Source organism: Corvus hawaiiensis, chromosome 10 (assembly GCF_020740725.1).
Source record: "Corvus hawaiiensis isolate bCorHaw1 chromosome 10, bCorHaw1.pri.cur, whole genome shotgun sequence".
NCBI lineage: Eukaryota > Metazoa > Chordata > Aves > Passeriformes > Corvidae > Corvus > Corvus hawaiiensis.
Genome location: NC_063222.1, coordinates 15,126,971 through 15,142,208, shown reverse-complemented (window position 1 = coordinate 15,142,208; position 15,238 = coordinate 15,126,971). Strand labels below are relative to the sequence as shown.

At 37.9% G+C, this 15,238-nt stretch overlaps 1 long non-coding RNA gene across 2 annotated transcripts in view; it reads right to left on the bottom strand.

The window, feature by feature from the left end:
* Window positions 1-15,238, bottom strand: part of LOC125331095 — a 67,759-nt gene that overhangs the window by 49,569 nt on the left and 2,952 nt on the right. The window contains exon 1 of one of the 2 annotated variants that reach the window (XR_007205860.1): window positions 14,131-14,180. The exons of the other annotated variant lie outside the window; for it this stretch is intronic. This is a non-coding gene — a long non-coding RNA (uncharacterized LOC125331095). Of the gene's footprint in view, window positions 1-14,130; window positions 14,181-15,238 lie in introns of those variants that run through there. 2 annotated transcript variants of the gene reach the window in all.

The following is a 15,238-nucleotide window of genomic DNA, read 5'->3' as shown; positions in this document are numbered from 1 at the left end:
GTGTGGGTGGAAGTCAGGGCTCTTTGTACCCACAGGAGAGGAAAACCAGCACTTCTCATCCCCTTCTTTCCCTCCACTATGGGCAAACTCTTCTCCATGTGAGGGAAATGAGAGCTGCACCAGCAGGTGATGCCATTCCCACACACCTCTGATGGTGCAGGATGTACACACGGGCTTTTACCTGGCAAAGCACTGAGAGACCTGCCCTGCTCTGGCACCAACACGTGTCTGCTGGACCTTCTGAAACAACAGCCTGCACATCATGACTCTAAACAGGAAGCCCAAATTGTAATTGAAAGTTGAGAGAAAAGTACCCATTATATACTTGCCAGCTCATGCTTACTGCTGGGGGTAGGCTTGACTTTACCCTTCACTTTAGATTTCAGCGGCTTAATTAATCTATTAACATCAAAAGGAAAATAATCTGTTCCGAGCAGTCCTTCTAAAGACTTGGTGCTTTGAAACTTCATTTCAAAATCGATCTTGCCTCTATCAAAATGAATGTAAAACTCAGAGACGAGAAGAACCCTTTCCTGTGACCCTCCATCACTGTCACTTTTGTTCTACCAGACCTCTGCAAGGTGCCCATTTGATCACTGCTATTTATTCTGTACTTTTGTCTAAATAAAGCTCTATGTTATTCACTCGTACAGAGAGAGACAAGCAACAAAGCACCAAAACTGAGGGGGTTTGTTACAGTCCTGTTCTGTCAGACTGTGGCTGTATGGGGGTTGGTCATGAAGCCACTGTGGTGGCAGGACCTGGCAGCAAAAAATGAAGAGAGGGCAGGAAGTCAGCATAGCCCCTTTTTACATTTCCCTATGGCCCATGCTGTGCCAACGACACCAGGCCGCCTGTGTAAGATACTGGGCAGTGACTGGCCAAAGTCCTCTGAGCTCACAGACCTCTTGGTGGTCAAATGCCAGGCAGAAGAAGGCCCTGTGGAATAATGAACACTATGAGTGCCTGGAGACAGACCACAGGCACAGATGAGATGGGAGGAGAGAGCAGAGGATTTGGACTGCCCAAGGCTTCTCTATTTAGAGACCAGTGGAGTTGCTATTGATGCAAATAATGGTGAGCAGCCATTTAGGAGGGACCATGTGTTCATGTGACAACTGTCCAAAGGTGAGTGCCTGAGAATAAGACATCTTGACATTTCACTAAAGGCTAGCCCTGGTCTCCTGCCCTCAGCTAGGTACTTGCTTGGTGGGAGGCAGAAAAGTAAAGCAAGAAAAAAGGTGCTGGTACACTGGAACTCTTAAAATTTAAACTGCTAACTGCTCATGAAAGAAAAAGGCAGAGCCAGAAACAGTATCAATTATTTTAAATTATATCATACAATGCTAGAGTTAGCAATCACATCAGCCACTTGTCCAAGCTGCTTCAAAGTACATCTTGAAGCACAAGACTCCCATCCCACATGACTAGCTCAGTTCATTGACAAGGCCTATAACTCACATTTGCAAATATTCAGCAAATCTAACATAGCCTATGACCTATCACTTAGAAATGTTCCTGGAAAAACCTTGTTAATCTGTAATAACCTAGAGAAATCACGACTTCTGCTATTGCTCCATGGCCCAGATTCTCCAAGGTCTGCCATGCCTGAGAAGACATTTTTTCTTCTTATTCCCCTGATCTGGCCCCTGGTTCCTCACTGGTGTTTTGCAAAGCCTGGGGACCTTGAAGGGGGAGCTGACTGCTTCGGCCCAGGTGTCCACTAGGGCAGTGGAATGGCTCTCTGACCCATTAAATCATTTTGAAAATGCAGTTATATCTAATTAGTGTTTAGCATTGGCTGTCTTCAGTGTTTGCATTGGTTTGTTTCCATGAAGTGAAATTTCTGGGTCATTTATTACTTTTTTTTAAATTTATATATATTTATATATATATATATATATATATATATATATATATAATATATAATATGTATGTTACATATTTATATATATTATATATTTTTATATATTATTTATATGTATATATATTTGTTTATATATTTTATTTATATATTAATTTTTTATTTTATTTATTACTATTTATTATTTTATATGTTCCACCATGCTTTGACAGTCACCTTATGTTCTGCCAGTTTGGGGGTTTTTGTCAATTACCCCGATTTTATGTTTGACTCTGATCTGTATCTACAAATTCTTTTTACTACATCCTCTCAAGACAGGAGCTTGTCCTTATTGCCAGATGGATTGTAAGGGCTGGACTGTAGAATAACTGCACAAGAAATAAGGGATTTGTTTACAAACAGCTTGACAGAGTTAGCTTGCCCAAATACACAAGCTATCCAAATTTCATGTAAAAGGGACCTCTTGTACTGAAGGAGAGTAAAGAAAAGCTGTGGCTCATGGTCAGGTTTATATTTGCATTTTCCATCAAGGGGTTATTTGATCCCCTCTGCAGGGAGCATTTACTTGAAAGATGGGTCTCAGCCACAAAGTGTAAATTCCATTTCACTCTCCCCAAAAGTCTGGTGTTATTCAGAATGTCCAAGTTTTGCTCCTCCTCTGTGCCAAACTTAGTGGAACAAGAGCTACCTTCCGTCATATTTCAGCTCTCTCTTTAATATACAATCTTCTCTTTCACTGTTAATCATGTCTCAGCCTCTTGCTCACATGTGACAATGTCAGCTCAAGCATGCACAACGAACTCATAATTCAAAATTACTTGGCTCTGCAATACAAGATAATCTTAAGAAAACTGCAAATTAAATACTGTAATACAATATTCACATTTATGTTATCTGATAATGTACACTGTGATTTAAATTCTACTACTGTCAAATTCTTTGAATCATTAAACATATGATACCCAGTGGACATTTTATTCATTCTAGACATGTTTTGACGTTTTCGATCAAAACATTTTTTAGTATGATTAGCTAACTTGCTTAGCAATTGTTTTCTGGTGTCTAGCATAAACTAAGAACACTTTATCAACTATGGTGAATTATCATTTCTAACTCAGGATTACAGAAATATAAAACTTGCATATTCAACAATGGAAATTCTCTAGAAAATAACAAGATTTATGACTCATTAAGAACTAAAAGGTGTTGTGTCTTGACATTATGAAGGGCCAGGATATTATGAAAACAGATTTCCACAAAAAAAAAAAATTTACATTAGAATTAAGCTGAAAAAAATTTAAATTTGACTGAAGCCATTGAGGTTGTTGGCAAGCCAGTGCTATGAGTGAGTTGTGCAGCTCGATTACATCAATTAGTCTCAAAACCAAGCATTAGTTAAGCTTTTACTAATATTAGTCCATACAATTGCTTTCTGTTATAAAAGCAATAGTTTAAGAATGAACAGCAACACTTTTTCAATTTCCTTGTAGACATTGAATATAGAGTAAGAATCCAGAGTGCAACGCATTTAGTCGTGTAATCAGTTCATCGTTCCTATTTTCCTGAAACTCTACTAACAGTTTATTTTTACTGTTTTGTATATTTATCTAATAATGCTTGTTCAACTGCTGTTACATCATCTACAAAGAATGCTTCAAAGAGATGAGGGGAGAAGAAAAGGGGTGCGTAAAAAAAAGCAGTTATATCGCAGTCATGTAGGTAACAACTATCAAATACTTTATTTTATCCTTTTTTATTGCAGCTTGCTACTGGTTCAAGCATGCGCTCAACCATACATGAAGTGTTTATAACAACCTCCCAACAAAGCTATTTTTGTATAAACATAAACTTTTGGGGTCAGCTGCAACCTGAGTCCCAAACTCCACTCCTGTTCACTTTCTAATGGGGCCAAGTTCAACAAGTTGTGCATTGCTTTCTCTGGAGACAAATGAGAGCTACCACAGATGTATGCAGGAGCAGGACTGGCTTCTCTGGGAACCCCCAGGACAGACCTGGGTCTCCTGCATGGGAGGAGCTGATGTCTGCCACTGACAAGGAGGGACAGGGACATGGTGCTTCAGAGAGACAGACCCTGATTTCCACCTTATCCTCCCAAGCTCCAAAAAGTTTTCTGCCTCAGCCAACCTCCTTCTCTACAGGGACATATTTTTCTACATTACAACACTAAAGATTTTAATAATAAATGTTCTTCTGCAGAAAATAGAAGTCAGCACTGATGATGTTTTCCAGGAACTCATTTTCCCATATATATTAGCATCATGCCTCACATTTCAGTGACTTTTATTCAAACTTACTACAGCTGAGTTGCAAAATGCTGTCTTTGTCCTTACACCCATGACAGAGAACTTTATCTGCATTCAGATGCCTACTGGTTTGTGGTATTTCAATAATAAAACAGCAGGATTGAAGGCTCATGATGAGAAATCTGACTAATTACCTGTTAGATGATAGATGGTTGTAACTCTGCAGTGCCAGTCACTGAAAACAAAACACTTCTAGATATCAATCAGCTTCCTGACAAATTCAATTTCCATCACATTCAGTGGACAATAAATGTGAATTTTACCTCAGCAGCTATATGGCTTTGACTTTTAATTTTCCAATATGCATAATGATATTTTAATAAAGTAGAGATTTCTGCTAAGCAAATTAGTATTTGAATCCTGACATATTCATATTTCAGGCTCAAACCCTGAAATAATTAATGTTGCAAATCTGTTTTGTGTTCTATTGCAGACAGCAAAGGTGTATTTAATAGCAGTATTTTTGTTTTCTCCATATATTCTTGTTTAAGACCAATTATTTACAGTGCTTTTAATGGAGGTATTTACTCTCTTTTTCCAGCACCTTATCCATCTATGTATCAGTGAGCTGGGTGCAGATTCTCCCTATGACTCAAAAAACAAAATGTCCAATTACCACCATTACATACCAGCATGTGGGCCAAGTTAAAACAAAAAGGGATTGGAGTGTGGAAATTGAATACCGGCTTGAAGAAACACTTCTCTTTCTCTCCACATAGGGACTAATTGCACTGTCAACATCTGGAAGTTGTGGATAAACTTGTCCACTTCAGAATGAATCTGAGTCCACTTACTCTCTTATAAATCAGAAGAGGTCAATTATAGTGTGTTTAATATCCATGCCAACAGTGTGATATGAGAACTAGGCTCTAGAGGTCATCAATCCCTTTGTTGCCTTGGGCACAGTAAAGTGAAAGCAAAGAGGAAATGTTAACATTGCTTCAAAGTTATGCAGGATGTGCATCCTGGTATCACTGCAACTAACCACCCTGATGAGCCACACCCTGCCCCGTGCATCATACGTGCACACAGCAGACAAGAGCAGAAGTCTCAAACTTCTGAAATCATGTTTTATGGGATACAAATTCAGACCAAATGATTTATCTCTGCCTTTTGGCAAGCGGCATCCACACAACAAAAAGAAGGGCAGCAAATTACATTTATACTTGGTTTAGAGCACTGTGCCTCTCCTATTTTATTTCACCTAATAAAACATTGAAAAAAAAAAAAAGATCAAGCCTTAATACAATTGTCCTTCTTGGAGGAGCCATTTCAATGTGCTCTGTCAGCTGTCAGGGCAAAGCAAAGCTCTGAGGTCCCACCACAGGTGTCTGCCCAGCCCTCGGTGCAGGAGCTGCAGGGAGCTTTGTCCTTGGGAAATGGGAAAATTATTAAGCAGGTAACATCTGGGACCTGCTTCTCTGAGGTAACATCAGGGAGAGATAACTCTGTTAGTGTAAGTGATGGTTGAGGGTTTCCAGGGCTGGCCACTAGTCTGTACTCAATTTGATTGATTGGCAGGTGCTGGGACAAGGTTAAACTGCTCATTTCTCCCAACCAGAAGCAGCCTCTGCCTTTATCCAGAGCTCCCCATACCAGCTCCTTCCCAGCAGTGGGTCTCTGGTCTTCCACTGGAGCACAGGTGAGCAGGAGACACTCAAGTGACCCTGGGGATCCGCCTGCCCCAGGGCTGAGGCAAGGGCGCAGTGAAGGGCACGGTGTGAGCCAGCTGCTGGGCTGTGGTGAGCTCTGTGCCAGAGCTCTGTGCCAGAAATGAGAGCTATGAAAAAACACAAGAGTGAAAAGGCTGAGAATTTTTCACTGGAATCAGTTTACTCAGGAAACACATTACAGCAGCCATTTCTTCTGAGCTTGAGTTTCTTTCCCAGGTCCTGCCTCAGCACCTCAGCACAAGCACCCCAGAAGAGCTCCCTGAACACTGGTCGTGGTGTGCAGATTTCCCAGGGCAATGCAGGTCACACACATGTGGCTCAGATCTGGCTTTCTGGCTTTACATTGGGTTTAGATGGTTTTATATTGGAAGCTGCAGCATATTTGCCCTCCAAACCACATCCTTCTCTGCAACCTGGCAGTTTGCAAGTAACTGTTATTTTCCAATTTGCAGAAATACCCATTGGTTTTTTCTGAATTTGCAGGACCTATTTCTACTTTGTTTTAAGAAAGGTCCCTGATAGTACTGCTGTCTCTGATTTTGTACAGTCAGGCTATCACTCTAAAAGGTGCCAATATATCTATGAATAAGAGGTTTAGTGCATCAGTGAAAAATTACATTCTTAAACACAGGTTATTAAAGATTATGTCACCAATCTGCATGCATGCGCATACATATCCATATACTAAAAAAAAAATGCCAGTAATCAATTTAGAATAGCTTATTTTATTATTTCTTGTAGAAACAATGATGGTTGTTTAAACAAATTCTTCTGTGTCTGATTCTGATAATGAATTACCAGGCTCACATTTATATACTACTTTTCATTAGAGATGCACTAAAGACTCTGTAATGATTTTTTTCTTAATCAAACCACTGTACAGAAGAGGTCTACTCAGGCTTTTCTTAAAGCAGCCTGACATCAAAAGATTTCAAAAGTACAAAGGCTGCTTTTAAAAGCTAACATACTATTTATGATTTCAAATGGCAGAGGTATGATTTAGCCTGCTTTATTACAGATGTTATAAGTGATGTTTCACATAAGAATATTATTCTCTTATTGCTTTCCAGGTAGAGTTTCCACTGGGTTCATTAAAGGTCTGAATGTAAAACAGCTGCAGAACCATGAATTGGGTCCTGGCAAGTGAAATTGCCCCTGTTTTGTTTTTTTTTTTTTAATCATTTGACGTGGCAACATGGCAGATATTTAATTACACTCATGCAAGAACAATAATTAGAAGACTTATGACCTTTTTTTTCAATAAAATAAAATCTACTTATTCTTTTTAACTAAAATGTCATTTCCCATTTATTTTCCCCCAATGTGGTTGCCAGTGTGCAATTTTTAGGCTCAGTGCACAACAGTGATAAGGTCAAAACCTGAGACAGGGTGATGTGATTAGCCCTGTCCTAGGCTACCTTGTAAAAATGTCTGCCACACAGCACATGCTCTGTCATGCAAGAAAAATTGTTTACGAAAGGGTTCAACCAAACAGAGTTGTGTGAACCTGCAGAGGACTTTTTATAGTCTCCTCTCAACTGATTTTTACAAGTGAGATCAGGGAGAGGGGGAGGGGAATTTTAAAATGGGTAAACAGAAGATAAAACTGGACACTGGAAAATCAAAAATTGAGGTGGGTGGTCTGGCAGCTCGAATAACTGTTGCAGATGACCTTATGAAGCCAAGGTGTGATTCATCAATCCCAGAAGTCTTGCAATATGCTATATTTTCCCTGCTTTGGAATAGGCAGTAACCCAAACAAAACCTGACCTGATGAGGTTTGGTTCACAGAGGTCTCATCTCTCCATGAGAATAGGTGGAATTACAAGCATAAGTACCAAGCATTAATATGGCACCATAGACAGAGACTTTATTTATCATGCAGAGAGTGAAAACAAAGCTTTCTTCTAGATTTATTAGTAAAAGGGAACAGAAGAATCTGGTATGGACAAACTGCATGTTCCCCACATCTCAGCTGCCAGGACTTCCTGCCCTCAAGCTTAGATATATTTATCTGGCTATAATTCAGTAAAGTTGTGTGATTTCAAGCCATTCCAAACAAACAAAATATCTAGGATATCATTCAAGGAGTCCTGACAATGCAATATTTCCCCTTTCCGATTAAAATAAAAAATAGAGATGTTAATTAAATGCTCTCACAAAGATGAGTTCTTCTCAGAAATTGGTTTTATTAATTTTATTTTTTAAACAGCTTAAGGACTGTAAAAATTAAAATTATGACAGTTTTATCTGGATGAAATTATTATAACATGTATATCACTAGGAGAGAGAGAAAAGCATATGGAATATATATATATATTCAGAGCTTGATTGTGCTGTTTCTTTGTATTCAAAGGCCTCTTTGACTTCAGTGGAAATTTTACATATGTGACAGTTGCAGAAATGAGTCCTCAAATTGTAGAGAAATCAAATTTCCATGTTAAAGAGACCCTGTTTCTAATTTCACTTGGAAAAATCACAGTTTTTCATATGAACCCCACCTCGTTATTTTTCCAGCCTTTCTAAACATTGATGCTTTTTATAAGTGAGGGGCATTGAGGAATAAAAAAAGAGATAGAAAGAAAAAGAAGACTTTATGTGTACCAGGGGATAAATATGTTACTGGAAAAAGTTTTTGTGGTGAGTGTACTGTCAGGAGTAAAGAGAAACATGGGTAATACCATTAGCGCCCCAGCGCTCAAAATAAAATATTAATGGCAGCATTTCCTGAGAAATTAAATTACTAGAGAAAAAAAGTCTTAAAAATATGCATTCCACTGCCTTGTTGAAAGCCCTCACACAAATTATGGTCAAATTAATATCCTTTTTCCTTTAGCGCATATACTTTATGACCTTGAGAGATGTTTTCATGTAAATGTCTGAGGTTTTCTTATTCAGAAATGGTCATATTTTGCACATACTCACTGGCCAAGGGAAAGAGCATAACCATTAGCTATGTTTGAATGGATGAAATTCAATTGTTTATTTGCAGGAGTCATAAGACCATCTCGAGTCTGTTTAGCCTCCACTTAAACCTCCAAAATGATTCAACTTTAGTCACTCTTGACTTAAGTGCATTGATGCTGAAGGGTTAAGTCTGACCAGCCCAGTTTGTGCCAGCTATACTGATGGACAGTCAGACTCAGCAAATGAAAAGAGTGCTCTTTTTGTTGCAACACTTCACAACTTCTTTAAGGTTCTTATTCAACCATTAGCAGTGACTCACTGGTTGTTAGATAACTGCAGTTCTCACTAAACTGAAAAAAAAATCGAGATCCATTCTCACAGAGGTCCTCCATATGTGATAAATACTGGCTGCTATGCTTCTAAGACTATAATTATCTAAAATATAATTCATTATGTCAAGTCTCCAATGCACACTATATTATCAACATGAGTAAAAAAAATTATTTCTAGATCATGACTATTTCAAAAAGACTATTTCTTGAAGTAAAGAAGGGAAACATTATGACCCATGCCTATCAATTTTCTATTGCCTATATTCATTTTTATTAAAAAAAAAAAAAGAAGAAGAAAGAATTCAATGTCCTGCCAATAAGTTGAAATTTTTAGCATGTTTTATACACATTAAAATCATGTTTCAAGTAGGTTAATAATACCCCACCAGCCTCAGAAGCAGTGAAGAACATAACCTTCCTTTGCCCTGATTGTGATACAGGAAAAGGCTTGCTCCTGCTGAGACTATGAGGGGGCTGAAACTTTCCTTTCTCTAATAAGGTCACCAAGAAACATAGATATTTGGGGCATAAACCTGCATTTAGTTGAATACTGTCAAATGAGAAAAATCTGTGTACCTCACACGGTGCTTAGCGTCGTGTCCAACACTGGTGTACTGACTTCAGGTCAGGCCAAGTGTGTGTCTCCTACCCCGGTCTTTGCAAGAAGACTATCCCTAACACTGTTCTTATTAACCTTTTATAATTATTTTCCACAGTCATAAATAATTTTTGCAGCAAGATTTTTCACACTTCTTCCCCATTTTCTGATATAATTCATTCTGCTAAGTTTTTAAGAAGAGTTTTGAAAAATTGAGGCAAACGTGGTTAAACCTAAGATCCCACAGCAGTATAATAAATATTCATCAGTCCTACATTTGCCTTTATGTACTTCCCAAGCTTCAAAATATCTAAATGACACAAATTTGTTACAGTGGTAAAAGCAACACAATTATGGTTAGTGGCCTGTCGCTGCTACCATCCAAACTTCAGCTTACAATAATATAAAACTCTTGACAGGCCATTCATGGATCAAACTTAAAATATAAGGAAAAAAGAAATGGTTTTAACAACTGAGAGTTTATGGAACTGCCAGATGACAAGCTCGTATATGGAAGAGAAAATTAGATGTACGGAGGAAAAAACAAAACAAAGACTATGCACATTGCAGATAGGTTTTATACATGCACAAAATATTTACCTTGACACTTTTTTAAATCAGTACTTTTCTTAAATGAATTGCAAGAAATTAAGACCCTGAGGGGATGTTCTTCTCCACATCAGAGGCCCAGACTAGCTCAGGAGAAACAGAAGTTCATCCTGCAGACAGGAAAGGAGTTATTTCTGCCCAGGTGGGCAGCAGGCAGCAACTGGTGCTGGAGGTGGACATCTCAGAGAGGAACCCAGGAATAAATCCTCCTTGAAGGCTACAGACACCTAGTAGAGAAGCTTGCACTCCCTGATCCGTCACTAGATATTACACCAGAAACAAGGGGTAAAACATACAATTTGGTGCTCTTCATGATCTGGGCTTGATGTAAAGAGCAGGAAAGAAAGAGGAAAGAGTGGAATGAAGGAGCAGAAGAGAGAGATTTGCTCCAATGAGTGGCCAAAGGCACTCAAGTCAGGCTCCTGTTCTACCCTGCCCCGTATGAGTTTCTTTATCAGCTCTTTGAAAGCCAAAAGAGGCATGCAACAAGCCTAGCTGCAGTGATCTTCCCAAGGTGACAGCCAGTCCTCCCCAGAATCTTCACCAGGATGGATCAGGCTGGCCCTGAGAACACAGGGCCTTCTTAGGGACTATCTCTAAAAAAAGGCTCCCCACTCAAGGAAGAGGTGCTCACCCATCTTCTCACAAAGGATTTTATATCAGAGTGCTATAACTGGGGCTTTGGATACTAAAACATTATTTTTAGAAGAATCACATTCTATAGCTCCATGTTCTAACATCCAGTGAATTGCTAACACAAATAATTAAAACTAATATATGGTTGTAAAAATAAATGAATAAAGTATATTTCATTATGCAGTATCCTTGATTTTTATGGTGTTTGATTACTCACTAATTTGTAAAATATGGTAATCTGCAGTATGCATCCCAGTCATTAGTGAAATCATACTGTACTTTAGTCAACAGGCTGATGATCTGACATGTCCCAACAGCAGCCCTGTACAGAAGGGTAAAATGAATTAAAGGCCCTGATTCTTGTTTTTATAAAAGCCAGTTCAGAACACTCAGGCAATGAAGAGTAACCATCAAGTTTCTACAGACAGGCTTATGGTGATATAAATGAACACTAAAGTAAGTAATAATGTGGCCAAAGGCACTTATGCCTTTTGGGGTTTCTTTTCACATATTTTGTCTTTTACTATCTATGACTAAATTTGGTGAGAATATGTAGGTGACACCTAGAAGACAAATATAACTTGGTATGGATCAACAGCATTAATTCCAACACCCAATTTTGAGAAACATATGTTCTCTCGAACAGATATATGGGTGTTATCATTGGCACAACTATAAATAAATATTAAATCCTCATCAGTCAAAATAAGGAGTACTCTGAGGTTTCACTTTCATCAGATAACAATAACACCTCTGGAAAAACATTAAGTCTAAATGATAACATATTTATTATTTGACAAAAACTATCCTACAAAATATTTTGGTTTAAATCCCAGATGATTTACATAATAGATTATAGCAGCTGCTATAACAATTCCAAACTTGTTTTTTTTCTCAGTAGTCTTTGAATCCTCTAACACTACAAGTGTTTTTCCAGATCTTATTTTTTAAATTAGCATGCCTTGAGAAAATACCTACATGTATTTTCCTAGAACCACGCTAGCTATTGATCTCAGCTTGACAAAAGTGGAAGAATTCATAGGTCATTTCAAAGTCACCTGTTGAACCAACAGAGAAGAAATATTTCTCCTTCACCAGCCTAGAATCTTTAAAGAGCAGTGGACAGTGCAAAGGCTTCGCAGGGCATGTCCAGTTGCGGTGCACAGCCGGAGAAGAGTGTCCTGGCAGATTATCAGAGTATTTCAGCATTTTCATTTGAGTCCTGAAACAACTGGCTCTGTCCTGAGTTTTTTTCTCAGGCAAAACTCCTGAAGCAGTGGTGGGCCTTTTGCTTAATTCTAGCCACGTGCAAATTTATTTTGGGATGAGCAAATAATTAATCTATTAAAAGGTTCCATGAGACATTCCAAAAGTCGCCATGAAAAATTATTGTCAGTGCACAGTTGAGATTCTGCTTTATAGAATTAGCTCATAAAGTAGTATCGTGTGTAATTGCATTTGTGTTGTCACTGTCTCTTTGTAAATCTCCAGAGATTTACAGCACCACACACTGGAGCAAGACCATCTAATATTTATAATGCTTCATTATTTTCATCTCCTTGGAACAAAACCTGTAGACTTATAGAAAATCCAACAAGATGTGTCAGAAATAGCAGTGTCCACTTGCAGTATCAATAGCAGTACACAGAACACAGGCAGACACAACACCACAGGAATTGCAAGTGACCAAACAGCTGCATGACATTTACTCAAAATACTTTCTGCATTTAACATACTTATTGAGTGGAACTTGAAAATAGGGTCATTGTTTATTTGGGCACGGCAGAGGGGAAACTTTGGTTTTTTACTAGACCTACACAGTATAAACAGATCTGGATTGTAAAGCCCTTTCATTGTACTTCTACAGGTAAAAATAATATTTTAACTAATGACAGCTTTGGCTGGGAAAAAGTTAAAAGGCTGCAGACCTTTTCCTGTAGTTTAGCTCAAAGTCCTACTTGGAAGAGGATGGACAGGTTGTTCATGTACAGATTCATATCAGAAGTAGTTGTTTACAGCTTTTTGAAACATTTAGGGTTTCAACTGAACACTTCCTAGTTTATGACAAGAAAAACTAGGAGCATGCAGCTTTCTGATTGCTGTCATCAGCCAGCAGGAAAATGCTTAAGCAAGAGTAAAACAATTTCTTTATTACTGGTGGGATCTTAAAATACATGTCCAAGCTTCATAAAAGCCATAGCACCAGTGGGAAAATTTGCCAGAATAAGAAAACAGGAATTTGGCCCTTTCTCTGCAACTACTGACAACACTCCACAATTTTATGCTGTTAGGATTTTTTAATTAAATGAGCTATTCTTCAGTACACAATAGAACTAAAAAGGAGAGAGTATCTAAGTATGAAGTTAAGTTTGTAAAGTAGTCTCTAAGTCCTTTCCAAATGTGCCCAGAAATTTAAAAATTCCATTGATACTGAGATTTTCTAGATAAGCAAGACCACATATTTTTAAGGGGTTTTTTTAAATAGCTGTGCTTTTTGCTACAGTCAGTAAGTATCACGAGAAACATGATATTAAGCAGGATCTGATCCTAAACTTATGGCTCCAGTGGGAACTGACTAAACACCATTTATAGCATATCCCAACAGAAATACTCCATTTGCTCTAGCAGTGTTTACTGCAACTGAATTCTCCTAGCAGAAAACAGCTTTTTCACAGTCAAGTTCCAATATTAGCAGTGAATTAATTATTATGTTATATTTGTAGGACCATGTTAAGGCTGAGAGAGCAGCGGGAGAGAGGGGGGTCCCACGTTGCTTTTACTCCCTGGCAAAGAAGAATAGAGATATGGTAATCTGGGCAATTTTCAACTTTTAGTCATGTGGCTGGAAAAAATGATTTACTGGAAAGGACTTGACCAAATCTCTTGGATAGTTACTTCATTCCTACAAAAACACACCTTTGTCTAAAAGACCAATATTTTAAGAAATATCCTGAAAGCAATCATTGCTTGAATAAGGTGACTCGCATGTCATTTCCATCAGTTCTGCAATACCAGTCCAGGTTTCCTATCAGCACTTCCATCCAAACACAGACATTTTTATGCCAGACATGAATCAAAAAAATTTAATCCAGAATGTTACCTGTAAATAATTTTAATCTAGAATGTTAATTGTAAACAACATACTATAAACCAAACCAAAACTGGAAATAGACGAAAAGTGCCGTACCTGTACAGTGATTTACACTGTGCCTGAAGCCTGTTCCCACTCAGTAAGAGTCTCTCATTGATTTCAGTGTGGTTTGGTTCAGTCCCTTATTTCAGCCCTCATGTGTTTCGCCAGTTTAATGCAGCCACCCTTCCTGGTAGCCTTTGTCCACTACTCCTTATAGGAACATTCAACAATTTGCTGTATGATTAAAAATGTTGGTGGAAGTATGAACCATGTTGTATACTGACCAAGCACACATAGAGGCTACACAACTCCTACAAATATCACAACAGAAAACTAATCGAGCATTAAAAGTATATTTTCATTTTAGTTTCAAAAAAATATCCTGAGTATTTCAAACAAACTATCCAGACAATTATAAATGCTCATATTAGGTATATTTGTCTCAGTGAAAGTCCTGCAGCAAGAAGTAGTGGCAAATAAAAATAAAACAAAATCTAAATGGATCAAAAAACATGACTGACACAAAAATTGCTGTAAGCATATATAACCTGCTTCACTCACCTATGTGAAAGATAATGATTTTGATTCAAACATAGATACTTACATTAGGTATGTAACTGCCTGTATTATAACCCCACTTCCTAAACCTAACATGCCAATGAAGCATAAAGATACAACAAGGAAAATCCAAACTTGAATAATTAAACATTTATTTTTTATAAATAGGAAAGAATATCTTGAGTGCTGTGATGCTGGCACTGTGTTTACAAATTCTTGATTTTTCAATCATACATATTAACGATGTTTATTTGTATTGCAGAGCTAGTGGAAATACATTTCTATTCAGCACTCATATTATCTAGCAGATGAGCACTTTCAGGGTGTTTCCTAGATGGTAATTCTTTTAGATATCAGGCAGAAACTACACTTGCTATGTTAGGATTTTTTTTATGCACAATATCCTAAAACCTAAAATTCCACCGCAAACCACCCTTTGTTACAGTGCTTCATGCTGACCTGGGTGTAAACTTTCACCATTCAGAAAAGTCAAAGAGGGGTGACATTTTAAAATTATATTATGCAAAGATATATCTATTTGCATTGGGGGGAAGAAAGGAGGGGAAGAAGGGGGAAGGGGGATGTTTTTTCAGAAATATTACAC